Raw genomic sequence first — 25,832 nt, 5'->3', positions numbered from 1 at the left:
GCCTACTATATGGAACTCAAAACTCTAATTATTGCTCTCATGAATGTTTGCTAGGTGGATTAAAGAAGTCATTTATTCTCTTTGTGACTCAATTTCCCAACCTGTGAACTGAGACAACTATACTTAATTATATATCAAAAAATACAATGTTTTACTTGCAAAGTCTGGATAGCTCCAAATATTTATTTGTCCGAAGTCACATTACCAAATAAAGTAAATGACTGCCTGATCACTAATGTTAAAAATTTTGAGAAAAGATTATTTTATTCATCATGTTACTCCGAATTAGCATAATTCTATTTTGGACTCTCCCCATCTAACGGACTTACCTCCTTTTGTAATGGAATGAGGATACTTGCTTGGTTACCGCCTAAAATACTTGTTAAAACCAGATACATAATCTAAACTAGAAGTCTATCATCTAAACGTCTATGTGGCAAACACTGATAAGAATACAAGTTAAAGGAAGTCTAATTAATGCTTTTACAAGACTGGGGAATGAAATAATAAGTCCAAAAGAAGTTGGACTTGTTTACCTTTGAGCAAATTGATATATTAATACAAAGATAAAGACTGAAATGAACAACTTAGATATTTTCAAGGTCTTAGATTAGGCTAATCAATAGCAATACCCACCTTATGTTTAGATATTTAAATCTAAACATTTCCCACCATCTTACGCTGAAAATATTTTGTTTTGGTAATGCTCAAGTGTCTTATAAGTGTTTCATTAATTCCTTCTGGCATTCCTGTAAAGTAGTAGTTGGCTATGCTGCCTGTATTTATAGATGGGAGAAAATCTTGTGCAACCAGTGACATGGTCAGTGTACTGTCGGCTAGAAACACAATTCAAGTTCTGTTTCCTCCATTGCTCTTTTACCATTTCTGCCCTCTTCCACACTAAGCCCTGGGCTGACTGACAGGTCAGGTCTGGTCAGGTCAGGCTCTCTAATGAAGCAGATTTCTTACCCTGTCCTTAGCCCCTGTGTAACATATTTCCTGCTTAGAAAACTGTAGGGCACAAACTTACACAAATATTTTCCCTACTCCACCAAGTCTTTGGCTTTTGGCCAATAGGAAAGTTAGAAGGGAAGGTGATGGTTATCAGTCAGTGGAAAATTTTCAAAAAATGTTGGCCTGCTTTACTGCCCCTGACCCAAAGGTAATTCTTATTTTGCCACAAGACCCCCCCCCCCAAAAAAAAAAGTTACCGTTTGAAAATGCTGGCTAGTGACAGATTATGTGTATGTTATCAAATAAACCATTTCTTTTGGAAATTGTGACAAATACATGCCAATTTAATGTGACTGGGGTGTCTAATGTCCAATCATTGTCAAGTCATCTCCTTTGGAGCTTCTGTAAAAAGTCCAAGTGCTGCTGAACAGAGGAGGACACTCAGTAACAAGGACTTCCCTAACCTGCTTCTCTGGTGGAATTTTTAGAGTACATATATACACAGTTAGAGTCACCTCTGGTGGACATTTTTGCAAAGGATACTTTATGAGATTTATATTTCTTCTTTGAAGTCTGTATTTTCAAACGTTAAACAGCCTACTCGGTCACATGGATCTTCCCATGTGTTTTGTGCTTGTCGTTCACATGCAATGATATAGAATGTTTATGCAAGAAAAGACCTTAAAGACTGTCTTGTACATATTAGTCTACTGATTAATCCTCAGTTGAGGAAACTGAGAACCATTTAAGGGTTCTTAACCTGGGGTCTGCAAACTCCTTTTTTAAATATTATAAAAGTATTTCAATACAATTTATTTCCTTTGTAATCCCATTGTTAGTGCATTTAAAAAACATTATTCCAAGAAGGGGTCCATTCAACAGACTGCCAAAGGGATCCATATCACACAAGGTTGAAAATCCCAGCATTAAAATACAACCTTGTCACCATCTCATTTAAGTCAAGAAGTATTTCTTAAGCATGCTAGGCACTGTGCTTCAGAACTGGGAATACAAAACAAAGTAGGGTAAAGAGTGCCTGCTTCAAAAGAAGTGTAAGGTATTAAATTACCTTTCCCAAGGTCACTAGACTTCTGGTTCTCTTTTATGGTGTTTAGCTTTGGTAGTTAATTCTTGGAAAAATATAGTTTCCTGTCAAGAAAAAAAGAAGTTACTAGACTTTAACATACACCAGGCAGCTATCTCCTGACAGAAGGAACCTTAGGAGATAACAGCCTATACAAAGCACCTGTTTCACAACCCTGTGATAGAAGGAGTTCAAGTATTAATGCCACTTCTCAGTCTCCTTTGCTGGATCTTCATCTAAGTCAAGCCTGTTAGCTATGGATGGGTGTGTCACAGGGTTATGTCTGGGCCCTCTTCTCATCTCCTTCCCAATACTCGGTGATCTCATCAGCACCCAAAGATTCACCTATCATCTTTATGCTGAGGACTCTCAATTCTCAAATCAAGATGATTTCCCTAACCCCTTTGCTGACCTCCTATCTCCAACTGGCCTATTGGTCATCTTGAATAGATGTCCTATAGACATTTTAAACTTATGTTCAAAACTGAACTCATAATTTTTCCCTTAAACCCTCCCCTTTCTAACATCCCTATTACTGCCAAGTGATTCGAGTCATCTAGGCTTGAAAACTAGGTTTCATCCACACATCCTCACTCTCTCACTCCTTCCCCCCATATCTGATCAGTTGCCAAGTACTCTTGATTTTACCTTCATAGTTCTCTCATATGCCCACTTTCTTCCTCCAAACTGACACCATTCCGGTGCAGGCCCTCATCAGCTCAAACCAGGACTACTTCAATAACCTTCCAGGTGGTCTCCCTGCCTTAAATCCCTCCCCAATCCAGTCTGTCCTCCACTCAGCTGTCAGGGATCTTTAGATATAGGCCTGACCACCATCTCACACACACATTCCCTTCCCTACATGCTCAACAAACATTAATGGTTCCCTATTCCCTCCAGGATCAAATATTATATCCTGTTTGGCATTCAAAGCCCTTCATAATCTGCCACACTCCCACTTCCCCCCCTTTTCAGTCTTCTTACATCTCCCCATCCTGAACATACTTTTTGATCCAGTAATAACTCCTTGCTGTTGCTTGAACACTACAATTCATCTCCTGACTGGGCATTTTCACCGGCTGTCCCCCGTGCCTGAAACGCTTTCTTTTCTCCTATCTGCCTGCTGATTTTCCCGGCTTCCTTCAAGTCCAATCTAAAATCCCACCTTTTACAGAAAGTCTTTCCAGCCCCTTCCAATCTGTCCTGTACATAGCTTATAGTACATAGTTGTTTGCATATTATCAAGACTGTGAGCTTCTTGAGAGCAGAAAATTTCTTTTACCTTTGCTTCTCCAGTGATTATAACAGTGCCTGGCACATAACTGGCACTGAGTAAATGTTTACTGACTGACTGAAAAATGAGAAAACAAGTTCAGGAAGGTTAAACGATCTTGTGCAGTCAGAAAGCTCGTGAATATCAAAGTGAATTCCTGGTTCCCAAGTCTCAGTTCCTTTAACCCTACCACAATGCCTCTAAAGATCATTTAGTCCAAACTCATGATTTTATAGTGAGGCTTTCGTAGTTTCTCAGGGTAAAAAAACATATTGGGCTCTACTTATAATGCACAAATAATGCTCTTTAAGTAGCTCTTACAATGGAAGAAGAGGGGGTGGGGGAGGACAGATGGGAGGATAGTACACAAATACTAGGTGCTTTTCTCTGGTGGATCTGAACAGTTTGCATTGAATAAAGGGTATGGAAATCCTTTCTAAAATGTTTATTTAAATATACCTCCCCCACCCATTTTGTGTTGGACCCAGATTCTTTTCCAATAGCTTGGGTCATTAAATCTGTTTCACCTCTGGGAACAGTTAGTAAAACATTATTGAATCCCTTCTCTAAAGGTGCTAAGAACAAGTTATTAAAATCAAACTAATTAAAATCAGAACAGTGGGGGGGAGGGCACAGAGCTCCTAAGCTTTGAGACATTATTTGCCAAATCCTATAAAAGAAATTATTCAAAAACAGAAGCTAAATGCCACATTACTAATAAAGAATGGATTTTAGATTTTTAAAGCTCATGCCATAATATACTTCCTCAAATAACTTGTTTTTAATTTATTTGTGAACAAGTTAGGCCCCTTCTTCCCCCACCCACCCCTCTAGAATAAGCTCCTTGAGAGCACTATTTTTCATTTTTGTGTTGCATCGTCAGTCTGAAACAACGCTTTACATTCGGCCTAACATTTTTTTAAATTAATTTTTCAGTTTTCTACAATCACTTCCATTAAGTCTTAGATTTTCTCCCCCTCTCCGAGATCGCATGCAATCTTATATGGGTTCTACACCTACATTCTTATTAATCACATTTTCACCATTAGTCACGCCTAACCAAATATTTTAAAAACTAAGTTGGACCCAGGTTCTACTGCCTTCTTATGAATATTTAAAAGGCTATCATCATGGAATCACATCTGGATACTTCTGAGAGATACACAGGGCACAGATTTCCACTTGCATCCCGTTAAAGTCCCTAGAGACGGGGTGTGGCAAGCTCTAGTTGAGGATCTTGTATTTTACAGTAATTTGTGTCATTTAACAGATAAAAAATGCGGGACAACTGACCTATTATTACACGAAAGAATTATCAAATCACAGAATTTCCCGAAAAGCTCAAAGAAAGGTAGAGAAAATAGCATGAGAAGTTAAAAAGCACTACTTTAAACATCACCTACTGCAGAAGGAATGCAAACAAATACCATCATTCCGTCGGCAAGCACCTGGCGAGCAAAGGGTACTTCCTAACCTTTCCAGGTAACAACCCCAACTCCGCACAGCGCCCCCCCCAACCCAACAGGTTCAGTCCCTGGCCATGGGAACTGGGCTCCACGGACGTGGCACAGGCGGGGCAGCCGAGGAAGTGCACCCCGGGGTCAGTGGTGAAGAGCCCCGACCGCGGCGCCTCCAAGCTGCTGAGAAGTTGGGGCGCCTGGGGTTACTGGGAAACTGATAGGAGGTTTATTTCCCCTCAGTACCCGCGCCCTTCAGGGGCAAGGAAACCACCCATCCCTAGAGCTCTTCCCTCCGCAAATCCATGACTTTACCCGAAGAAGCCTATAAATCCCAAAGGTACCCCGAAATCCGCCGGGAGGCCCTGCGAAGCTCACTCCCTTATCAGCTCCGGCCCGAGTCTTTCCCCAGCGCGAGCGCCCCCAAACCCCTCCTTCTGCGGGAATGACCCAGCCTGGTCAGCCACTCCGGCCCCAAGCCCGACCGAAACGAGCGCTCTTCCCCGGCTCCCTCAGCCCTCGGTGCGGGGCAGCCCCGCCCGGCGGTGCCCCTCTACGCCCACCCCTCTCACTCCCGCACCCCGCCCGCGCCGGCCGCCACCTCAGGCCCCGCCCCCGCCCCCCGTCCTTCCGCCCAGGCTCCTCGGACTAGCGACCCCGACCGTGTCTCCCCGCTTCCCGGGCTAGCCCCCAGCCCCGCGCTCCCATCCCGTCTTCGGGGAGGGAGAGGGGTGAGCGACGGCCGAGGGGATTCACCTCCGGCGGAGCCGCGGCCAACTCGGTGCCTCCTCTCGGACGCGGGACGTGGGACTGAAGAACGACCGCGAACGCCCGCCGCACCTGCCGCCTCCAACGCTGAAGCCACCGGGCGCTGACGTCAGCCGGGCGCTCTCCAGGGGGAGGGGAAGGAACGGGGGTCGAAGTCACGGGATCACCCTAGTTACGAGAGGGGGCGGGGCAATGAGCTGACGTCACAGCGCCTCCAGCTCGATTTACCCGAATCTGCCTCGGGGATGCCAGGAGCGGGAAAAGGAGGCGGGGCGGAGCCGAGCCGGGCGCTGGGCTCTTCGGGCGCTCGCGCCTCCGCGCGTGTGCTGCCGCTTCGCCCGAGCCGGCAATTGACATTGCTCTAGGGGGTGTGGCTGAGGCCAACCCTTTCCCCAGTGATCTTGACCTTACCTGGGCTACTTACCCTCTCTGGTTTCTGCTGTGTCTTTCCAACAAGGAATCGAGTGGTTTAAAATAAAAATTACCTTCGTTAAGGATGGCAGCAAGTAACATGGAAAAGTTTTTTAGTAACTTCACCAGTATACTCGAAATCAAATTGCATGTCCTCTCAAGAGAGGGGAAATGTGGGAAGGAGGGAGAGAATTTGGGACTCAAAAAACGTTTATGTTAAAACTTTTACATGTAATTGGGAAATATTTAATGACATCAGTATATTCAAACTGAAAACAGCAATGGCAGCAAGAATAAAACCCCCTCTGCTATCCGGTGCTATGACTGGTATAAAAAAAAACAGTAATAACCATAATGATGGTTCCCTTTGGTTTGGGGCTTTTAAAGTGCTTTGAATACATTATCTATTTCTGAAACTGGGAACTCTTTAGGGACTCGGCTTGGCAGGGAGTGCGAAGCGGGGTTGTAGTTTTAACCTATAGTTGTTAAAGAGACTAGTTTTTGACCAGTACTAGTTTGTTTTAAAGTAGCTTGTCTTAGGAAAGCTCAAAACATTTTTATAAACCCTATTTAACCAAGGTGAAGCGTGTGCCCAAGGGTCTGAGAAGAGCCGACTTCCCCCACCCTAGACCCTGACCACTGGTACCGTGTTGGGGAAATTTGGGTTTGGACCGCTTCCTTCTACTTTCGGCATAAAGGAAATGCACACGGAAACCTAGCTTTCTTCCCAGCACGAACGCAGCAGGCTTATGTTAATTGACTTTCTTCTCGGGATTTGTTTTGCTGAAGGAAATCAATTTACTCTCAGGATCTGTCTTCTTCAGTCCCTATTAAGTGTACTTCTCTTTGCTACTAATGGTACCTTGACTTTGCTGCTTGCCAGCTCTCTGAAATTGACCATCAACTTCAAATGGAAACTTTGCGGGATTGAGTCACCGCTCAGTAAGTCCTTCCTTCATCCCTCTCTTTACATTCCGACTGAATTTCTCCACAGTTTTCACCCCCCAGCATCTAAAGCGCTTCACAACCTGGCCCTGCACACCTCGTTCCAGACTTTCTAGGAACTTCCAGATCTAGTTCCCACTACTGCTGATTCATTCACGAGAGTGCCTAGTTAGGAAATCTTTACATTTCCTTTAAAGCCTAGCTAGGAAATCCTGGAACTGCCTATCACCACTAGGGCTACTGACTAAGGAATATCCCTCCTCAAGACTTGCCCCCCCTCCTTCCTTGTCCCCATCTTTCTCTGGACTTCAAAACCAAGTCAATTACCTTCATCTCCCTCACCACCCGCTCCGCACCGCACTTCTCAGCTTTTGTGTATTTTCTTCCCCTATTAAAATGTAAACCTCTTGAGGAAAGGAACTGTATTTTTGCATCCCCAACTCTTAGTAAGCATTGATAATTAAGTAATTAAATTAATAAGCATTAAATAATAAAATTAATTTTAAAAATTAAAAAAAATTAAACCCTTCCTTCTGTAGTTTGTTGGGTTTTTTTTGTTCTTTTCTTGTTGGCTTACCCCATCATGTCTTTCTAGGCATGTCTATGTCTTTTCCATATCTTTGTACTGGCTATCCCCCCAAGCTTGGAATGCTCCCCTTTCTTACTTCTGGCTTTTACAATCTCTGCCTTCCTTCAATACTCCACTTGAACACTTCCTTTTGTAGGAGGCTTTTTCCAGCAGCCCTAGCTACCAGTGCCTTGCCCTATAGGATTAACTTCAAGTTCCATCCATTTATAAATATATCTTACATGTACCTGTTTATATACAAGTTGTCTCTCTCCCCATTAGAATATAAGATTTCTGAAGGCTTTTTTGCTTTTTCTTTACACTTCCTAGCACTTAGTACAGGCTCTGGCACATAGCAGGTTCTTTAATAAATGCTTGCTGATTGATGGATTGTGTCAGTGTCCTCTGGGAATTTCAGAAATAATTGTTTTTATCATTGGAAAGTTGTCTGTGGATCTGGGATTCCTAAGGCAACCTTAGAAGCAAAGGGGAACAGTTTCTTGTCAGTCTTAAAGAGCTGCAGAGGTATTCCCCTACTAGGTAATGAGGCTTATTGATTCCACTAAAGTTGGAAATGATCCTCTAGAATAAAAGGGATAGAAAAGCACTGTTGTCAGTTACAAATTAGCAAACACTGACCCCTTTTTTCCTTGCTGTTTCCTCTTTCCCAGCACTAAAATACCTTTATTGGGTTGGTTTTTTTTAAATTTCGTGCATGCAGGCATGGGTGTCTGCACCTGCCAAAGAGGTGAACTTTGCCAAAGAGGTTAACTCTTTTGTTGAGTAAGCAGAAAAGTAAGTGATCAGGGTATAACCACGTAAATAGAGGAATCAATCAGTGAGTGAGTAAATTGCTTTCTCTCAAAGTGCATAGGTTAACTTGGGAGAGGCAAAAATTGTGGCCAAAAATAGCGTGGATTAGTTTGTGGTGCTGATGGGGTTCAGACTCTGGGAGCCTCCCTGAGCTCCCCTAGAATCTTCCCACTTAAACTGGTCTTTCTTACTCAGATCTAATCTTCCCATTTGTTCCGGCAGTCTCAGGAAGCCCAAGGGCTTTTCATTATCATTCTGCTTAGGTCTCTGTTGCACCCTTGATCCCATCAAAACCCCAATCCCCCGGCTGCTGGTGACTCCCATCAAGATCTGTATTCATTCCCATACTGCCCCCATCAAGATCTCTGGATTGCCCCACCTGCTTCCCACCCAAACCTTCCATTGTCTGATATCTCCTGATTGCCTCCAGCTGTTTCCAACCCTTGACCAGTCTTACCCTCCCTGGACTTCTCAAGACCCTCCCTAAACCCCTCCTCCCATCACCCTAGACTACCAGACCACTCCCCAGATCCCTCTTGTAGTCTTTTCTGTATTTAAGTTCCATCTTGCCTCCATGAAGGTGCTCAGATTCAATCCAGCTCAGACTCTGTCTAGCTGAGATTCTGTCTGGCCTCCTTGTGAATACAAGCGTTACAAATGCTTAGGCTCCTTAAGAGCCAACCCAAGGTGGTGAATCTTTAACAAACTTTCTTTTCTTTGACTTTAAGAAGGCTTGAGTTGAATTCATTTGAGTAGGACCCGGTGTGTCAGTATTTTGGGGTCCCCAGCACCTAAACCTCATCAGTGCTACCCTATAATGAGAAAAAAGATCTCGTTGATAGTATTCAGGAGCTTTAAGGGACTCATCATGACAGCTATTTCTGTACTTTTGTTTCCAGGAAGCTCTGCACCTCACGTGCCTGACTTACCTGGTTCATTTTCAGGGTTTCAGCCATAAATAACCAGTAGATGGATCCAAGATCTCTTGGCAAGGTTTATGTAGAATGAGTCAATCTCACCATGTTTATTTATGACATTCCTGAGGAATGAAGAAAAACACCTTGTATAAGGAGCAAGGCATTATTTAAAAATCACTGTTCAGTGAAAAATAGATACAAAAACTTCATTTTTATCTTAAAATCCCTTGTCAAGGCAGGTGCCCCAAATATTAAGCAAATAGAATTTAAAAGCAAAAGGGCCATTATCCTTTTAAGACTTTTAAGACACTATATTTATGATAATTAAAGGATAGAGACTGGGCCTATGATTTATTTGGCACAAGAAACACCTAAATGAGGAAACTCCCTGTACCACAGTGGGCTGGCATCTTCTCTACAACTTATAATTTTAGAGCAAAGCCTAGAGCACTGACAAGCTAAGTGACTTACCCAGGGTCACACAGTACATCAGAAGTGGGATGCAGGTATTTTATCCAAGATGTGTTTCATGAAAAATAGTAGCTTACATTTATAGGTTACATCAAGGTTTATAAGGGATTCATTCTTATGGCATCTCAAATGAATACAAATCCATTGGTTTTGCATAAACTTTCAATGGTCTCTTCAGTTATACTTCTGAGAAGAATGTTTTCATGAACATTTAATGGCTATAAAGATTTTAAGTTCCTTGAACTCTCTATCAAAGTACTGTGTATAAACGGTATCTATTTTTAATGTAAAACCTTTTGAGGCACTGATTGCTGAAGTAACCCAATTCCCACCAATCTGCTGAAGTTGCTTAGGAAGAGCACAGTTGGAGACATCTCAGCTCTTAAGAGCCTTATTCTTTTGTAGTTCTTATTCCGTATTTGAAAGGATTAAGAAAGAAAATCTGCACATGAGCTAGAAATGAAGAACTAGTCTTTAAGTTAATTTGCCCTTGTCTTTAAAGATTTTCAAGTATCACATTGGTTTAATCAGCAGTACTCTTCTCCAAATCTGGGTTATACTTGAGTGTAGCCTAGTCTTGTGTTTTTAGTGGAAGAATGGAGCAATGGTGATAAAAATGAATAAAATATTTATTCAAATTACAAAATTTAAGGCATTCTTAAGCATTTATTTGTTAAAAAAATGAACAATTATTTCTTAGAGGTAATATATTTTTGCATGGTAATTCTGTGAGAGACTGATTATCATAGTATAGGGTACTAGTTTTGGATGCAGAAAGATCTACATTCAAGTCCTGCCACACACACACACAAGCACGCACGCACGCGCACACACACACACACACACACACACACACACACACACACACACACACACACACACACACACACACACACACTGGCTATGTGACCCTGGGCAAATCACCTTCACCCCTCAATGCCCCAGTTAAAACCATAAATTGCCAAGTGGAGGGAATCTCAACAAAGGAGGATTACCTCCTTCAATAAAATCATAGGACCCGATCATGCCCATAAAAAGTCCAGAGAAGTTAGTGTTATTTTTAATGTAAATCTAAGTATTTTCTTCTTGTTAAAGAGATCAAGTTTACTTACCAGCTGTGTGACCCTATGCAAGTCATGGAACCATAATTTCCTCAAAAAAATAATAAAGAGATCAAGTTTTAGGGGTATAATCTATATTCAGACCAATATGCTAATTACTTGATATATTATACCAATAGTACTGAAACTTTAAGCTCCTATACAGCTATTTCTTCAACATTTAACCATAAATGTCTCCAAAAGGCTGTCATGATTACAATTATTCAAGTAAACAAGTAAATGCTTTTTGACAGTAAAAAATTAAAATCATTATGGCTGTGATTTACATAGCGCTTTAAGGTTTGCAAAACCCTTTACAAATATCATCTCATTTGATCTTCACGATAATCCTAGGAGGTAGGTTCTATTGTTGTCCCCATTTTACAGATGAAGAGATTGAAACAATAGAGGCTAAGTGATTTGCCTAGTCATACAGTTTATGTCTGAGGCTGCATTAGAATTCTGATCTTCCTGACTCCAAGTCCATCACCCTATCCACCATTCCACCTAACTGCATCTAGGTAAAGGTAGGTGATAAATTGCAAAACCAGTAACAGCACTTAGAAACAACTTTAATGCATTATGCATCTTAGAGAAATATCAGGTCGGCGATAGGATATTTATAGAAATATGGGACATTTTTGTTTACCAAAAGAGTAAGCAAATTCATTTTATCCTTGACTCCATCCTGTTACTTCTCTGACAGATTATCACAGCCTACCCACTAATCAATCATCCACTTGCTCTTTAATCTTCAATCACTTTCTATCTGGTGGTTATTTCCTTGCTACCTACAAACATGCCTAGGTCTTTCCTAACCTTAAAAAATTCTCACTTGACCTGGCTATCCCTTTAAGTTATCCTCTTTTATCTCTTGTCTTTCACAGCCAAACTCCTAGAAAAAGTTGTATACACTACCTCCATGTGCTTTTTCTCTCATTCACTTCTCAGCATCTTTCAAGCTGGCTTTCAGTCTCATTACTCAACTGAAATAGTTGACCCTCTCCAAAGTCTGTTGCTATGTAGTGTCCAACTCTTCATGTCCCACATGGGGGTTCTTGACAAAGATACCAGTGGTTTGCCATTTCCTTCTCCAGCTCATTTTACAGCTGAGGAAACTGAGGCAAACAGGGTTAAGGGACTTGCACAGGATCACACAGCTAATAAGCGTCAGAGGGCACATTTGAAATCAGGTCTTCCTGACTCTAAGCTGGACATGCTATCCACTAAGCCACCTAACTACCCTCTTCAAAGTTACCAATGATCAAATTGTCATAGTCAATTATTTCTTCTCAGTCTTTATTTTGATCTCTCTGCAACTTCTGACACTATTGACCACCCTCTTCTCTTGGATATTCTTTCCTCTCCAGGTTTTCATGACACTGTTTCCTCTGGATTCTCCTCCTTCCTTTGGGAGTGGGGACATGGTTCTTTCTCAGTCTCTTTCTGAATTGTCTTCCATGTCTCACTTTTCCAACGTAAGATTCTGCCCTAGGTCCTTTTCTTTCTACTCTCCAGTGATTTCCTTAGCTTCCTAGGGTTGAATTGTCATTTCTACATACACATATATGTATATGTATGTGTGTGTATATATACACATATGCGTACACATACATATATGTGTGTGTATATATGTACGTTATATATATACACACACACACGCTTAGTCTTTCCTTAGCCCCAGTTCTGCATCATCAGAAATTTCCTCTTGAATGTTTCTCACAATATCTCATAAGCATTTGAAATCTAACAAGACTAAAGCAGAACCCATTCTCTTTTATTTCTCCTGAAACACACCCTTCTCCTGAGCTTCCCTGTTTCCTGTTTCCACTAAAGGTTCCAGCATCTTTCCAACATCATCCGAGTCACTCATGTTTGCAACTCTGGAGTCATCTATCCAGGTGCTGACTCTTGTCAGATCCACTTGGACAACATCTCTAATCCATCCCACTCAAATGGCTGTCACCCTTGCTCGTTCTCATTGGCACCCAATACCTAATCAGATGCCAATTCTTGTCTCTCCACCTCTGTAATAGCTCTCAAATCTATTCCCTTCTCACCATTCACACTGCCATCACCCTAACTCAGGGCCTCATCACCTCTCACTTGGACTTTTGCAATACCCTACTAATAACTAGTTTCCTTACCTCAAGTCTCTCCCCTCCATTATCCCTCCTCCATAAACTGCCAAAGTGATATTTCTAAAACACAGGTCTGACCATGCCACTCCCTTGCTCTAAAAGCTCCAATGATCCCACACTGCCTTTAGGATAAAATAAAAACTCCTGTTTTGCATTTAAAGTCTTTCACAATGTGGATCCTGCCTACCTTTCCAGACTCATTATACCTTGTTCCTCTTCATGCACATTATGAGTGCCAGCCAAAGTGGACTTTGTGCTCTTTTTCATTCACAGGATTCCATCTCCTATCTCCTTGCTCTTAAACTGACTGTCTCCTATGCCCAGAATGACTCTCCTTTTCACTCTTATCTCTTTGAATATCTAGTTCCCTTCAAAGCTCAGTTTAAGTGTCCCCTCCTTTACTGAACACTGCCCCCCCCCCCCCATCATCCAGGGCTTCCTGAAATTATTTTTCATTTGGTGTATATATATTTCATTTTCACTTCATGTGTACATGCTATCTCCCCCATTGAAATGTAAGCTTCCTGGAAGCTTAAACAAGGAGAGTCTAGTTCACTTTTGCTTTGTATCTTCAGGACCTAGTATAGTGCACATAATACAGCCTGGCCCAGAGTAGGTGATTAGTAAATGCTTTTTGAAATTGCTTGATTGATTCACAAAAGGGGAAGCATTCAGGCATTCAAAATGCCATCCATTATGGAGGATGCCTGGAAACAACAACCTTATGCTATAAGTATTGTCAAACCATTTTTATTTGAAAAGGAACATTTAACTTCAGGGTGGGTTATGTGTTAGATTTGAGGTCTTAATAATGACTATTATCTTCCTGACATATGATACTTTGTTCAAAACAATACTATTCCTAGAAGTCCTGTTCCACCCCCTTTTCTGCCCTACATCCCCTCCCCCTGCTCCACTGTGTCCTCAGAAAAAAAGGGCTGGGTGGTGAAAGCCACAAGAGGGCTGTTTCAGCAGGGTAGTTTTTACCTAGACCCAAGAGAAACGGAATTATCTTGCCTGCTATTCTACATGGAATGACTTTGAAGGGAAATGTAGAATAGGTTTGCTATTTGAAAAACATTTGTACTGGGAAGAGATTGCAATTCTGCTAGTCTTGATTTTAAAAAGAAAAGTTCTCATCTATAAAGCTTGTAAGACTAAAAAAAACTCTGTTTGCTAGAAGTACTTTAAAAAGAAGTACATGACCTAATACATGATGAATTTCATTTCTACTTGATCTCAAGATTGTAAAAAAAAAAAAGTAGCTATATTTCATAATAGCAAAGCCTTTTAGTAAATAGCTTAGGCAAATAGATTTGTTTGCTGTTTATTCTCCACTTCTGTAGATGTCCCTTTTTGTTGCAGAAATAAAGTTGATCTATAAAGTCTTGCTGTCGTGTTTTTGTTTTTTTAGATGGCTACGGTTAATGAGCCTGATTTGGACTCAACCACTGGGTTTGGGACATGATGTAATGTGCTTAATACAGATACGCCACATACCAGTTCTTCTGGGGCCCATCTGAGGGATTCCTTTGCGGGGAAAAGGCACTATCTTAAAGTCTTCAGGCAGGAAGAACACTTTTTTTGAACTAAAAATGCTTGAGAATTGCTTATGATGAAAAGAGGTAGGGATATCTCACAGATTTTATATGCTAAAAGGGGCCCGTGGTTACCTTATCAATCTCAGTAACAGACAAGACAAACCACTTTTGTTCTAGCCAAGCATGGCCTTCCTTAAGGATTCCCTGGTGTCTGCCTGTAAAACCAAACAACCCTGAGCTTAGGTCTGATCCAGCAGGGTCTGTACACTGAAACAAGAATGAGGGCAAGGCCGAGATCTAGAGCTGTCACTGATCTGTTGGGCCCATGGCCCCATCAGAGAGATTGGCACTAGGTATCAGCGACATGGAGGAATGGGAGGGAAATGGGATGCTGGTTTTTCAAAGGTGATTCTGGGAGAGTCATTTATCCACCCCCAGCTCAGTTTCCTCAGCTGTGAAAAGTAAATCAAAGCACAGACCTCTGCCTCCTCACAGACTCCCAACAAGTAAATATAATCTTTTTTCTTTTTTTCCAAAATTGTAAGTTACTTTGCAATACTGAAAATTTGAAATAACTGGAGGCCAGCACACACTTCATATGCCCTCAACACACAATGACAATTTCCTGCTAAGAAGACTGGCATTTGTAAAGAAATGGCACTGTGGCAACATAGAGAACCCACAAGGTCAGCCATGGAGAGACCACGACCTCTGGTTTGGTTTTGGGATGCCCCCTCTGTAAGAGGATTATCTGTACAAGCCTCTACTAAATGTTGGGAATGAGGAAGAGACATGAAAGGAAGGGACAAATATAGGGAATGGTGTAGGATGGAGAAAACAGCTGGTGTTCTTTTTGGCATTTTAAAAGACTAGAGAACACAGATTTTTGTCATAGATTTCTCTAAGTGCTACTAGGGTTAACGGGAGGAAGACTATTGATGAAGAGAGGTGTCCATCCAGTTCCCAGGGGAACAGTTCCATATATTGTCCTAGAATTTATCACTAGATGGTTCCAGTGGCATGGACCACAGAAAGCTGTTTCCTTCAGGTAGTCTTTACCCTTAGGTATACCAATGCTGTAGTTTCTACGTGGTCCTGGAATCTTGCTTGAGACAGAACTTTCTCCAAAGGAATTCCCTTGGTAAAAAGAAAAGAATTTTTGAGGAAATTTGGCAGTGATTTTTTTTTTAAAGGTAGGCATGTATTTCCATAATCTTCCCCTTCCCTGGAGACCCTGGATGGATTTTTAAAAAATTATTTTAAGATATTTAGAATACATAAATATTAGGGCCAATTCAATCTTATACTAATCCATCCTTGGTCCTCTATCCATGACTAATCTGTGTGCCTAGAGTTGGTATAGCATAGGAAATAGGGAAATCAGCAGAGAATCAGAGTTTTAGAGTTGAGGATGGGATAGGATAGAGTAGGAGGGGAAACTTTTAGAAGCTACCTAGTGTAATCCCCTCATTTTACAGTTGAGGAAACTGAGACCCAGAGAGCTTAAGTGACTGGAACAAAGTCACAAAGGTAGAAAGAAGTAGGCAGGATTTGAACCCAGGTTCTCTAACTCCAAATCCATCATTTTTTCCATCATCTCACACTGCCTCTCGAATGTCTACACTGTTCATATCAATACAGTGGATACACTGATATGCATCCACTGTTAATGGATGCATACCCATTGGGCTATGGATAATGCTGAGGCAGTTCAGACATTAGCCCTCTTCCCTCCTACTTCTTTCCCCACATCTAGGCCATCACCAAAGCCTGCAGTCAAGTAGACTTTACTGTGCCTGCATTGTTTTTTTCTTCCACCAGGTGGCATTGAAATACTGCATTTCTGAGGAACAGCCATGCCTGGTGGTTTCATGGATGATCGAAGTTAGGAACATTGCCCCTTCGAGACACCTCAAAAAAAAACAAAACAAAAAAACCCCAAAAAACCCAGAAAAAGGATAGCACTCACCACCATTTATTCTGAGGTCATACCGTCCAGAACTTTTAGAAGTCATTAATGTAGTGAACTCTGAAATGACCATAAAACTTCTTTCTGAGGCAAAGCCAGAGATTTATTTGCTCAAAATAATTTAGTTATTCTCTGCAGGTCTGGGTTGAATGAAGCAGCAAAAATGGCAGAGGGTAGTGATTCTATGTGTGAGAGGGAACAGGGTAGGTAGGCGTTTGGGGCTCTTCAGAGCTTAGAACCTACGAAGGGAGGCATAAGCAGGGGTGTTGTATAGTGGAAAGAGTGCTGGATTTGGGGTGTTGAACCTGGATTCAGATCCTGGATTTGCCACTTTCTATTTGTAGGACCCTAGGCAAGATACTTTACTTCTCTAGGATCTATTTTTCTTCATCCATAATATAAAGAGGTTAGACTAGATGATCTATAAAGTTCGTTGTAACTAAAAATCTATGACCTTATAACTAAATCCAAACAAAGACCATTTCTCAATCTGGATATCAATCAATTGATTAATAAACATTTATCAAGTGCTACTACATGTCGGGCATTGTGCTATATCCTGGAAAAACAAAAAAAAAAGGCAAAAGACAGTCCCTACCCTCAAGAAGCTTATAATTAAATCTAATGGATATGCCCTGAACCACCAAAATGCAGTTGGGATTTTTGATTTGACAATTATTGGAAGAAATGAAACTTTCACTGGAGCCTATGAAATGTTCCAGGAAGGGGCAAACTGATAATCATTATAAGGCATAGAAAACACAATATATGATAGCATTATACAGGTCAGTCAGAGCATGCCAAGCCTGAGGCAGACTCTGATTTGGTTTCCTCTTTGAACAAGTTCCAGGAAGCTACTTTTGGCTTGAGAACTAAACAGATCTCATTGCTTTCAGCTAAACCCTAGTCTCTTTTCTATTCCTGAACATAATCTTATCCTTCCCATCAGATATGAAAGTCTTCTTGTGCATCATTCACTAGGTGGAACTCCTAAGCCTAGTTCTCTGCTTCCATATATGTGACAGGGTCTACTAAAGTAAGGCCCTCTATTTACGTGAGAGGCTCCCTCTAAGAGGATCCAGTCCCCTAAAAGCAGATGGCTATGGGGTACAGCATGACTGCATGAGAGTAGATCATATCACAGGATATGTTTTTTACCAAAAAGTCCTGCAAAAAAATGGGGGAGATATGAGGAAAAGTTAGAAGGATTAGTGGCTGTCCTTGGCTCAGTTGCTTGAAGTCTGGATTCTCAGGGCCTCTGGCTCTCCAGGGGTGTGGCAGAAAGCTGAACCAGGCTGGATGCTGGTGCTTGTGTCACATGGGGATGTCTTAGTCTCTTTAAAACAGTGTCACTGAATCAGCTGTCAACAGGCCCAGCTCTGGGAAAGAGCTTCTCAGGGAGCTAGCCAAAAAGAAGACAGCAGAGAGAAAAAAAATGGAAGAAAGGAGATTTCCTATTGGGAAAAGTAAATGTTATCACACCATGTTCCCGTGATTGGACATGGTAATGAGAAGGCCTTGTGCAGGTACTTTGGGCCAAGACTTCTGGAGATGGAGCAGGACAGGAGACTAGGAGAAAAAAAAGAGGCCTGACCATAGAAGGATTTGTGTTTGCATAGATTATATCAGAAATATGTTTGGGGGGGAGTATATCCTCTTCTTTAAAAAAAATTATTATGAACTACCTCAGAATAACTCTCAAAAACCAGAAGTGAACAAACAAAATATGAAGTCTCTAAAAAGTAAACTTTCAATCAAGACAATTTATTTTTATTTTAAGTAAAAATAATGTAAATTTTGGCAAAATAATAATTTATGTGTACTACATTCCTTTCTGAATTTGTTTTCCTTATGGAATTTTGCTTTCTTTTGTTTTTGTTTTCAGTGGGCTCATAATCAGTGTTTACACTGTTTCCCCCCTACCAATCTGGCTTTGCATCATTCTATATAAACACTTCATATTTCTTGATATTCCTCATATTTGCCATTTTCAAGGCATAACAGTATTCAAAAGAATATATTTTCATGTATGTAGACATCTCCCAAACATTTGACAGGTAAGCTGTTTCCAATTTTTCACTGCTACAAATAAAAGAGCTGTGAGTTATGTATATGTCATAAATGTAGATCTGGGTTTCCGAAAGCATGCATGTCCTGTCTGCTAAGAAGACTGTGAGAATTAGACATAGAACAAGGGACTTGAGAATGTGAAACTTTCAGAGTAGATTTTTGTGTAGCATCCCAATCTGCTGCTGGGCAGGAAAAGCTGTGATATTCCATGTTTCTGTGATTCTCTCAAAGTCTGTTTCCAAATAGGATATTTTCTTTTCCTATCTTTTTCTCTCTTTTTAAGGAATTGCAAGGAATTCTTCTTTTGGAGTCAGTAATCCTTTGGAATGAAGGAGCCATGGTTATTTTGAAACATGTAACAGGTGTCAGGGATTCTGGTACTAAACTGGAAAAAATATTGGCCCAACTAGAAGTGAATCTTTTGAAATTAAACATCTAGGTATTGCACCTTTGAGGGAAGGGGGTATGGAAAACAGGAGAGAATAGGCAGGAAGTCAACAGGGCTCTAGTGTTCACAACTCAAAGTTGAGAGAGGAAAGTTGATGTGTAAGGGAGCAACAGGGGTGAGAGTAAAGCAGTGACTGGAATATGATATAGGGCCAGATAAGCAGAATGAGGCAGTGTAGAAAAGAATTATGAAAGGTAAAGATAACTATGTATTTTGGACCCCACTTTTTTAACATTTGGGCTGGTTATGTTTCTATATCTGGGCTGTACTGGGAGTGAGGGGAAAGGGGAGGGCAGGTACTCAGGATCTTGGAGGGATCTCAGAATCCTCCAATAAATTTAGTAATGAAATGAACCTTCGAGGTAATCTAGTCCAACATTCTAATTTTACAGATGAATAAACAGGTCAGAGTGGTTAGGGGACTCAGCCAGCGTTAAAAATAGTAAGTAATGGTGAGTCAGGGGTTGAATTTACCTCCTCATAACTCCAAATCCAACTCATACTCTTTGCACTTTAGCATACTGCTTCCCTTAATGATGATGAGATATAGCTGGTTTGAGTTAATCCCCAGAGAGAACTAGGCTTTGAGTAGATCAGGGAAGAGAGGAGAGAATGTCCATTCACCTGTCTCTTAAATGTTGGTCTCTTAGCTAGTAATGAAGCTTGTGACATGAGCCCAATGCATTGCCCTAGAAATTATTTCTGCAGAAAGTCATTTAACTCTACTAGTTTCTAAAATCCATGATGAAGTGGCCAAATATGAAGAAATAAGAGAGTTTTTTAAAAGTAAGTTTTATTTTTTAATGTGAATGGAAAAGGGTCTACTTGGCTCCAAGTCATTAGCCTTTTCCATTTTATTTTCATCATCTTATCAGTTTTTTCCTTCTTTTCCCTCAGTCCATACCCCTATTCTTCCTCCTCCATTACCCAGAGGAATATTTTTCCTAAAATACAGTTTCACTGGGCTGCTTCATTTTTTTTTTTTGTCTTGGGGAAAAGCAGTTAGTCTGGATTTTTCCACATCATGGGATTTATTAAATCAGACCTGCAGGGAATCAAGAGGCAATTTATACCAAGATAAACAGCCACAGCTCTTCTCTCCTCTAAAGTGGTTAAGGTGAGGCAGCACACAATATGCCCCCATTCTCTGACATTCCACTGAAGTGCCCCCCAAAGGCACAGTGTTATTTTTTTAATGAAAGAAGCACTAGGAAAGGGGAATCATATGTAAATTTCAATGCAAATGAATATTATGTTCAATTCAACAGAAAACAAAAGGTTTGCAAAAATTACCCAAATAGGATCCATTTAGATTCCTAGTGTATTCCAAAACTAACCTTTTGTCCTCATTTTCATGCCCTAAGTGTTTTCTCCCACCTCCATCTCTGGTTCCATAATAGTAAACAGCTGTGTAGTTAGTCAGGGTAACCAAACTTGTCTTCTTGTGGTTCTAGTGAAACAAAATCCTAGTGTCATTTTCAGAAACAGCAGCTGGGGCCAGGGACTGAGGACACTATCAGAAGGGGGTTGTTACATTTTCTGACCCCTAACATCCCTTCTCTAGTACTAGCTGGGAGGCAGAAGTCCCTGTGCGCTGTAAATTCCCTTTCTGAGTCCTCTTGCCCTAGCGTGTGATGCTGCCAGAGTGAGCAGATCTAGAGTTATGATTCAACTGGAATGTTCCCCATACAGCTGCCCACACAGAACACCCAAGAAAGGAAAATGTGTAGGAGCAGGGATGTCCCCAGGCTCTTCCTGAGACTCAGAAATCCAAGGCAGTCCCTGTCCTTTTGGGAAACACTCTCATTATACAAGACATAGTTTGGCGAGTTCACAGGACTAGAGCATCATCACTACTACAGGCCCCTTTTTGCTCTTCAGCACTTAACTCCATTCCTTATCTTGTTTTCTTCTGCATTGGGTTGCTTCTCTCTCTCTGTTCCCAGAGCACCTTCCCTTTCTCTCAATGCTACGCTTTTCTTCATCACATGATACAGTTCCAGGTCTACATCCTCACATGAATTTTAAGCATGCTCAAAGACTTTCTACTTAGGGAATCTTAGCATTCAGATAGTGAATCACCCTTATCATTATGCTCAGACCTTAGACCAAGTGATTTTGGGGGCTAAAACCTGTAAAAACTATAGATTCACTATGCCAATTTTCTTTTCTCAGCTCCTTTTCTTTAAAAGCACAGACAACTTCATATTTAGTTAGCTCCTTCTCCCATTCCCCTCCCCTCAAAGTGAGTATTCCTTATATCCAGGTAGGTCTATATTTCCTGAGGAAGACAAGAACGTGGTTCACTTTCCCTAGCTAGATTGAATTAAGAGGCTTCTTTTCTCTGCGGGGTCTAGGATCACTTCTTAGGAAGTGAGTTAGGATTAAGAGATACCTGGGGCATTTCTGGGATTCCTTGTCATTCCACAGTTTAATTTCAGGATTAGTCTCATCAAGGCTTCTGTGTCAGCTCCACGAGGAGTCAAGAGTCCTGATCAGCCAGATGCTCTAAGGCCAGTGTTCGGGGGAAAGATGCTTGGTGCTCTGAGGATGACTGGCTTTACTGATGGGCTTTCTGCCCATCAGGCTCTTCTTGGCTCTGACCTCAGAGGACTTCCTCTAGTGTTATGTGATACCTTTCATGGTCTTGTGACTTTCCCAGGGTGCTAGGGGCATTGTGATAATAGAAAGAATCGCCAACTGATTCAAAGAAAGGTTAAGTGGCTTAACCAGTGTCACAAAGCCATCCAGCAGAGGATATATATTTAAACAACTTGGTAGTAGCAGAAAACCCTAAGAGTAAGAAGATTCTAGAATTTTGGCTGTACAGAAGTTTTCCAATTTTCTCTTCTGAAGTATCATCCTAGTTTACTATTTCCTCCACTGATTTTGCAGTAACAGAAGGGGAAACTGTAATGGAAACTACAAGAGGAAATTTAGCCTTCTTTGAGGGCTTCATTCCCCAGACTGCTGGTGTCTTCTCCACCTGAGTTGGGGGGAATGACTGAAAGCTGAATTGCTTTTTTCAGAACTTCTCCTTAGCTTCTATTTGTTTACCCTAGTTCCCCTTGTCCAGGCTCAGACCCCTAGGAAGGGCTAAGGAGAAGGATAGGAAATAGACCTGCCTCTCACCATACAGAAATATGCCTGTCCCTTGGACCACACTGCTCTTTACCCCTACCTCCTAATCCTAGCACCTGCTCAGGATGGGCTATACTCTGATAAATCTTCTAAGACTAAAGTGCTTTGAGGGTTTGGTTTATTTCAGTGCCAACAAATTAAAGCCCACCTACATAAATGAGCCAATAAAGGATGAGCAGGTGTAGCCAGTGTTTCTATATCACCTTTTCTTGTGGAGACCTGAAGGCTCAGTAAAGTTTCTCCAGGGGTAAACAGAGTTTGTAAGACACTGGGAAGTGAGACTACCACAGTTATCTCCAGAACAGAGATGGAAGAGGAAAGCTACAATGCTTCAAATACACTTTGGGTCAGGAAGTCATGCTCTATGATAAAAAAGGTATGAGATCTGTATGTTTACTCAGAATAGTGGTCTCCAAAATGAGGGCTAAGCCCTCTGGGGGAATCATGGTTTCCCTATATGGGATGAGTGATCGCCCTCTCCATCAAAGGCAATCTTAGATTTTGTCTGTAATACACACCTACACCCCCCTCAATATTCCTTCGTTCTAGCTCCCTTCTTTCAGTTTGCAAGCTCCCAACCTATACCTTCCTGAGCTAGGCTTTAGTCTCTGAAGGTAGCTGTAGCATAACTGTTATCTGGCAGATTACACAGCTTCCCCCTCAGCTATCCCCTATCTCCTAGGTCATCTGGTGCTGCAGATCATTGGCTTCGCTCCAGGGTAGTGATTGGTAACAATTCTTTTCTCTTGCCTCTGGTCCATTTTGATGTTGGGGTTTTTTGGGGGGGGGGGGGAGAACAGGATGAGGTGCTATAGATGGGTTGCCACAGATGTCAGATCTCATTACATTATCTTCCCCCTCTCTCTACCCCCTTCCTCTCTGCTCAGCTACTCCTCTTAGGAGTTTTCCTGTCTGGGCACTGGCATCCTTCTAGTCATCCAAGTTCACAATCTTGGTCTCATCTTCAATTGCTCACATTCCCTCGCTCCCCATATCCAATCAGTTGTCAAATCTTGTCATTTCTAATTCATCTAATGTCATCTCTCCCATCTGACCCACATTTCTATTCACACAGTGACTACCTCAGTTCAGGAGGCCCTCATTACCTCTCACTTGGGCTATTGCAATAGCCTCCTAATTAGTTTTCTTGCTGCAAATCTCTCCCCACTCCAATCCATCCTTCACACAGCTGCCAGTGATTTTTTCCTAAAGTTCAGGTCTGACCATATCACTTTTCTACTCAATAAATTCCAGCAATTTCCTATTTACTCTAGGACAAAATATTATTTGATCTTTATTTCAAGCTTTTAATTTCTATTTTTATGTAAATTTTAGAATGTGTTTATTGGTACAGTAGTATATCCATATAATTTATAAATAAGTAGATGCACACATATTAAGAGTATGTGCTCATACTGGGGGGTGTACTTTGGCCGCCATTGCCATAGGGGATTGTCTTCTCTTCCTTCTGCTGAAGTTGAGTTTTGGCCATGCAGGTGGTGGAGGTATGTGGGGCCGCTGATGCTATGGTCTGAGGTGCTACTGGCTGGTGAGAAAGACTTCCAGATACAGGAATGGAGGAAATTTGGATCCTAAAGCTAGAACGGAGACAGGAGTCATGACAAGAAAAGATCCTGGGAACCAAGACTGACAACTATTGTGAATCTAACTGGGCTGATAAGCTGAGGAAAGATTGAGTTCTAACAGTCTCCCTTGCTTTCCCTTGCTATTAACACCCTTCCCCCATTCCCTTCAATGAGCAAGACTATCCCCAAAGAGACGGAAGGGGGTAGCTAGAAGTAGATAGTACCATATAGGGGCATGTATCATTTCCTTTCAAATTTACTATGGTCACTAAACTACAACCTGGAAGAAGCTCTGGAGCTACATATGGACTTTCAAACTCAGTGTTTTAATCATCTGAATGATGTCTGTTCCATCCTTTATTTTAATTCTGGACCTAGTTAGCACTGCTCTTTGAAGCTACCAGCTCCTTAATGAGAGGGAGGAACAACCTAGGTATCTGCAGGCTAAGGACTGTCAGTGGCTTCCCATATGTGCCAGAGAGACCCTGATGAGACCACAAAGATGCTAGCTCAAGTTGAGTGTGCCCTGGTGTGTAATGTGGATATTTCCCCACACTCGATGGATAATTAACACTGAGACACGCTGTCTTTCTATAGAATTAAGGAAAGTAACACTGGAACCACATGATTCAAAGGTACTAGGAAAGGAATCATACAAAAGATTTGATTAAGAATCACAACACATCTCATCCTGCTCTACCACTCAACCTCAGTTCTGTCTTTCTTCTGTTTCCTTCTTCTAGACCCATTTGTCTTTAGTGTACTAGCCCTCTCTACTCCAAAGGGGCTCCAGGGGATAGAAAAGGAAAATGGCAGCTCAAAAGGGTCTTGTTTTCTCCTCCGCATGAGCAGAAATCTCCCCCCATTCTCTTGATCATCTTTGAGGTTTTTCACCAGGGCAGTTGTCTCCTTGAGGATAAGGGAATGCCAACCACAATATATCACATTTATACAGCATGTTAAATTATGATTTCCAAAGACTTGTCCCTCCAGCCTATGGGACAGGTAGCACAAGTAGTTTTAATCTCTTTTTATTTTTATCTGATGCTTAGAGAAATTAAATGACTTGGCCAAGATCACGTAGCTAGTAAAATGGAAAGGCTGGGATTGGGATGCAAACCCAGACCTTCTGTAGATCTTTGTATCTTTCAATTTAATATTTTTTGCTGATACATTTTTTTGCTTTCTCCACTGCACCAAGCTGCCTCTCATGGGTCCCATTGCTGATTGTCTGAGTCCTTATAGGCCCAGTTGTGACATAAAAGTACATCATTAGGTGCTTCTCTATTAGATGTCCTTTGTGCTAACCTTGCAGCTCAGGAGTTAATGTGTTTCTGTTTACCAGCATCACACACTTTTATGAGGATAATAGAAAGAAAAGCAAAACAGTGAGGTTGTAGCTATGGTACTTCTTTTGGGTTGTGGGTGTATCCTGCCAGACTAGAAGCTCCCCATTGTGCCTTGATGACCACATCAGGATGTTTTGTGATGTTGCAGTGGATAGGCCAGGAAAACAAGACCTTGGAAACTTTCCCAACCCTAACACAGTAGAATACTGGAGGCAGTAGCGTCTTCCTTGAAAGGTTATTATTTTTGTTTTTTTCTTGATAGTATTTTATTTTTTTTTCCAATTACATGTAAAGATAGTTTTCCAAATTTATTTTTGTAAAATTTTGAGTTCCAATTTTTTTCTCCTTTCCTCCCTTCTCTCTCCCTGTCCCTAGAATGGCATGCAATCTGATGTAGGTTATACATGTACAACCATGTTAAACATATTTCCACATTAGTCATATTGTGAAGGAAGAATGAAAACAAAAGGGGAAAACCAGAAGAAAGTAAAAACAAAAAAAAAAAACCCAAAAAGTGAAAATAGTCTGCTTTGATCTGCATTCAGACTCCATAGTTCTTTCTCTGGATGTGGTTAGCATTTTCCATCCTGAGTCTTTCAGAATTGTCGTCTTGGATCACTGTATTGCTGAGAAGAGCTAAGTCTATCATAGGTAATCATCACTCAGTATGACTATTGCTATGTTCAATGTTCTCCCCTCACAGGGAGACTCAGATGTGAGATGTGAGACTCAGATGAGATAATACAGTGCTTAGCACAGTGGCACATAGTAGTGCCAGAGAAGGGAAGTTATAGTTCAGTGAACATAGCATAAGCATGTGCCTATT

At 41.4% G+C, this 25,832-nt stretch overlaps 1 protein-coding gene and 1 long non-coding RNA gene across 4 annotated transcripts in view; one reads left to right on the top strand and one right to left on the bottom strand.

Moving 5' to 3' along the window:
* The window catches only part of CYSTM1 (cysteine rich transmembrane module containing 1), a 106,054-nt gene extending 100,401 nt beyond the window's left edge, over positions 1 to 5,653 (bottom strand). For 2 of the 3 annotated variants that reach the window (XM_072630496.1, XM_072630498.1), the window contains exon 1: positions 5,525 to 5,653. The gene's annotated coding sequence lies outside the window, so the exon portion shown is untranslated. Of the gene's footprint in view, positions 1 to 2,023; positions 2,104 to 5,524 lie in introns of all 3 variants that reach the window. The other variant, XM_072630497.1, reaches the window with a different exon arrangement.
* Positions 5,654 to 22,248: 16,595 nt separating this feature from the next.
* Positions 22,249 to 24,852, top strand: LOC140518375 (uncharacterized). Its single transcript, XR_011971912.1, has 2 exons — positions 22,249 to 22,447; positions 23,568 to 24,852. It is a non-coding gene; the product is annotated as an uncharacterized lncRNA (long non-coding RNA).
* The last annotated feature ends 980 nt before the right edge of the window (positions 24,853 to 25,832 follow it).

The sequence above is a fragment of the Notamacropus eugenii genome, chromosome 1 (assembly GCF_028372415.1).
Source record: "Notamacropus eugenii isolate mMacEug1 chromosome 1, mMacEug1.pri_v2, whole genome shotgun sequence".
NCBI classification, from domain to species: Eukaryota; Metazoa; Chordata; class Mammalia; order Diprotodontia; family Macropodidae; genus Notamacropus; species Notamacropus eugenii.
This window is presented reverse-complemented; position numbering and strand designations above follow the sequence as displayed.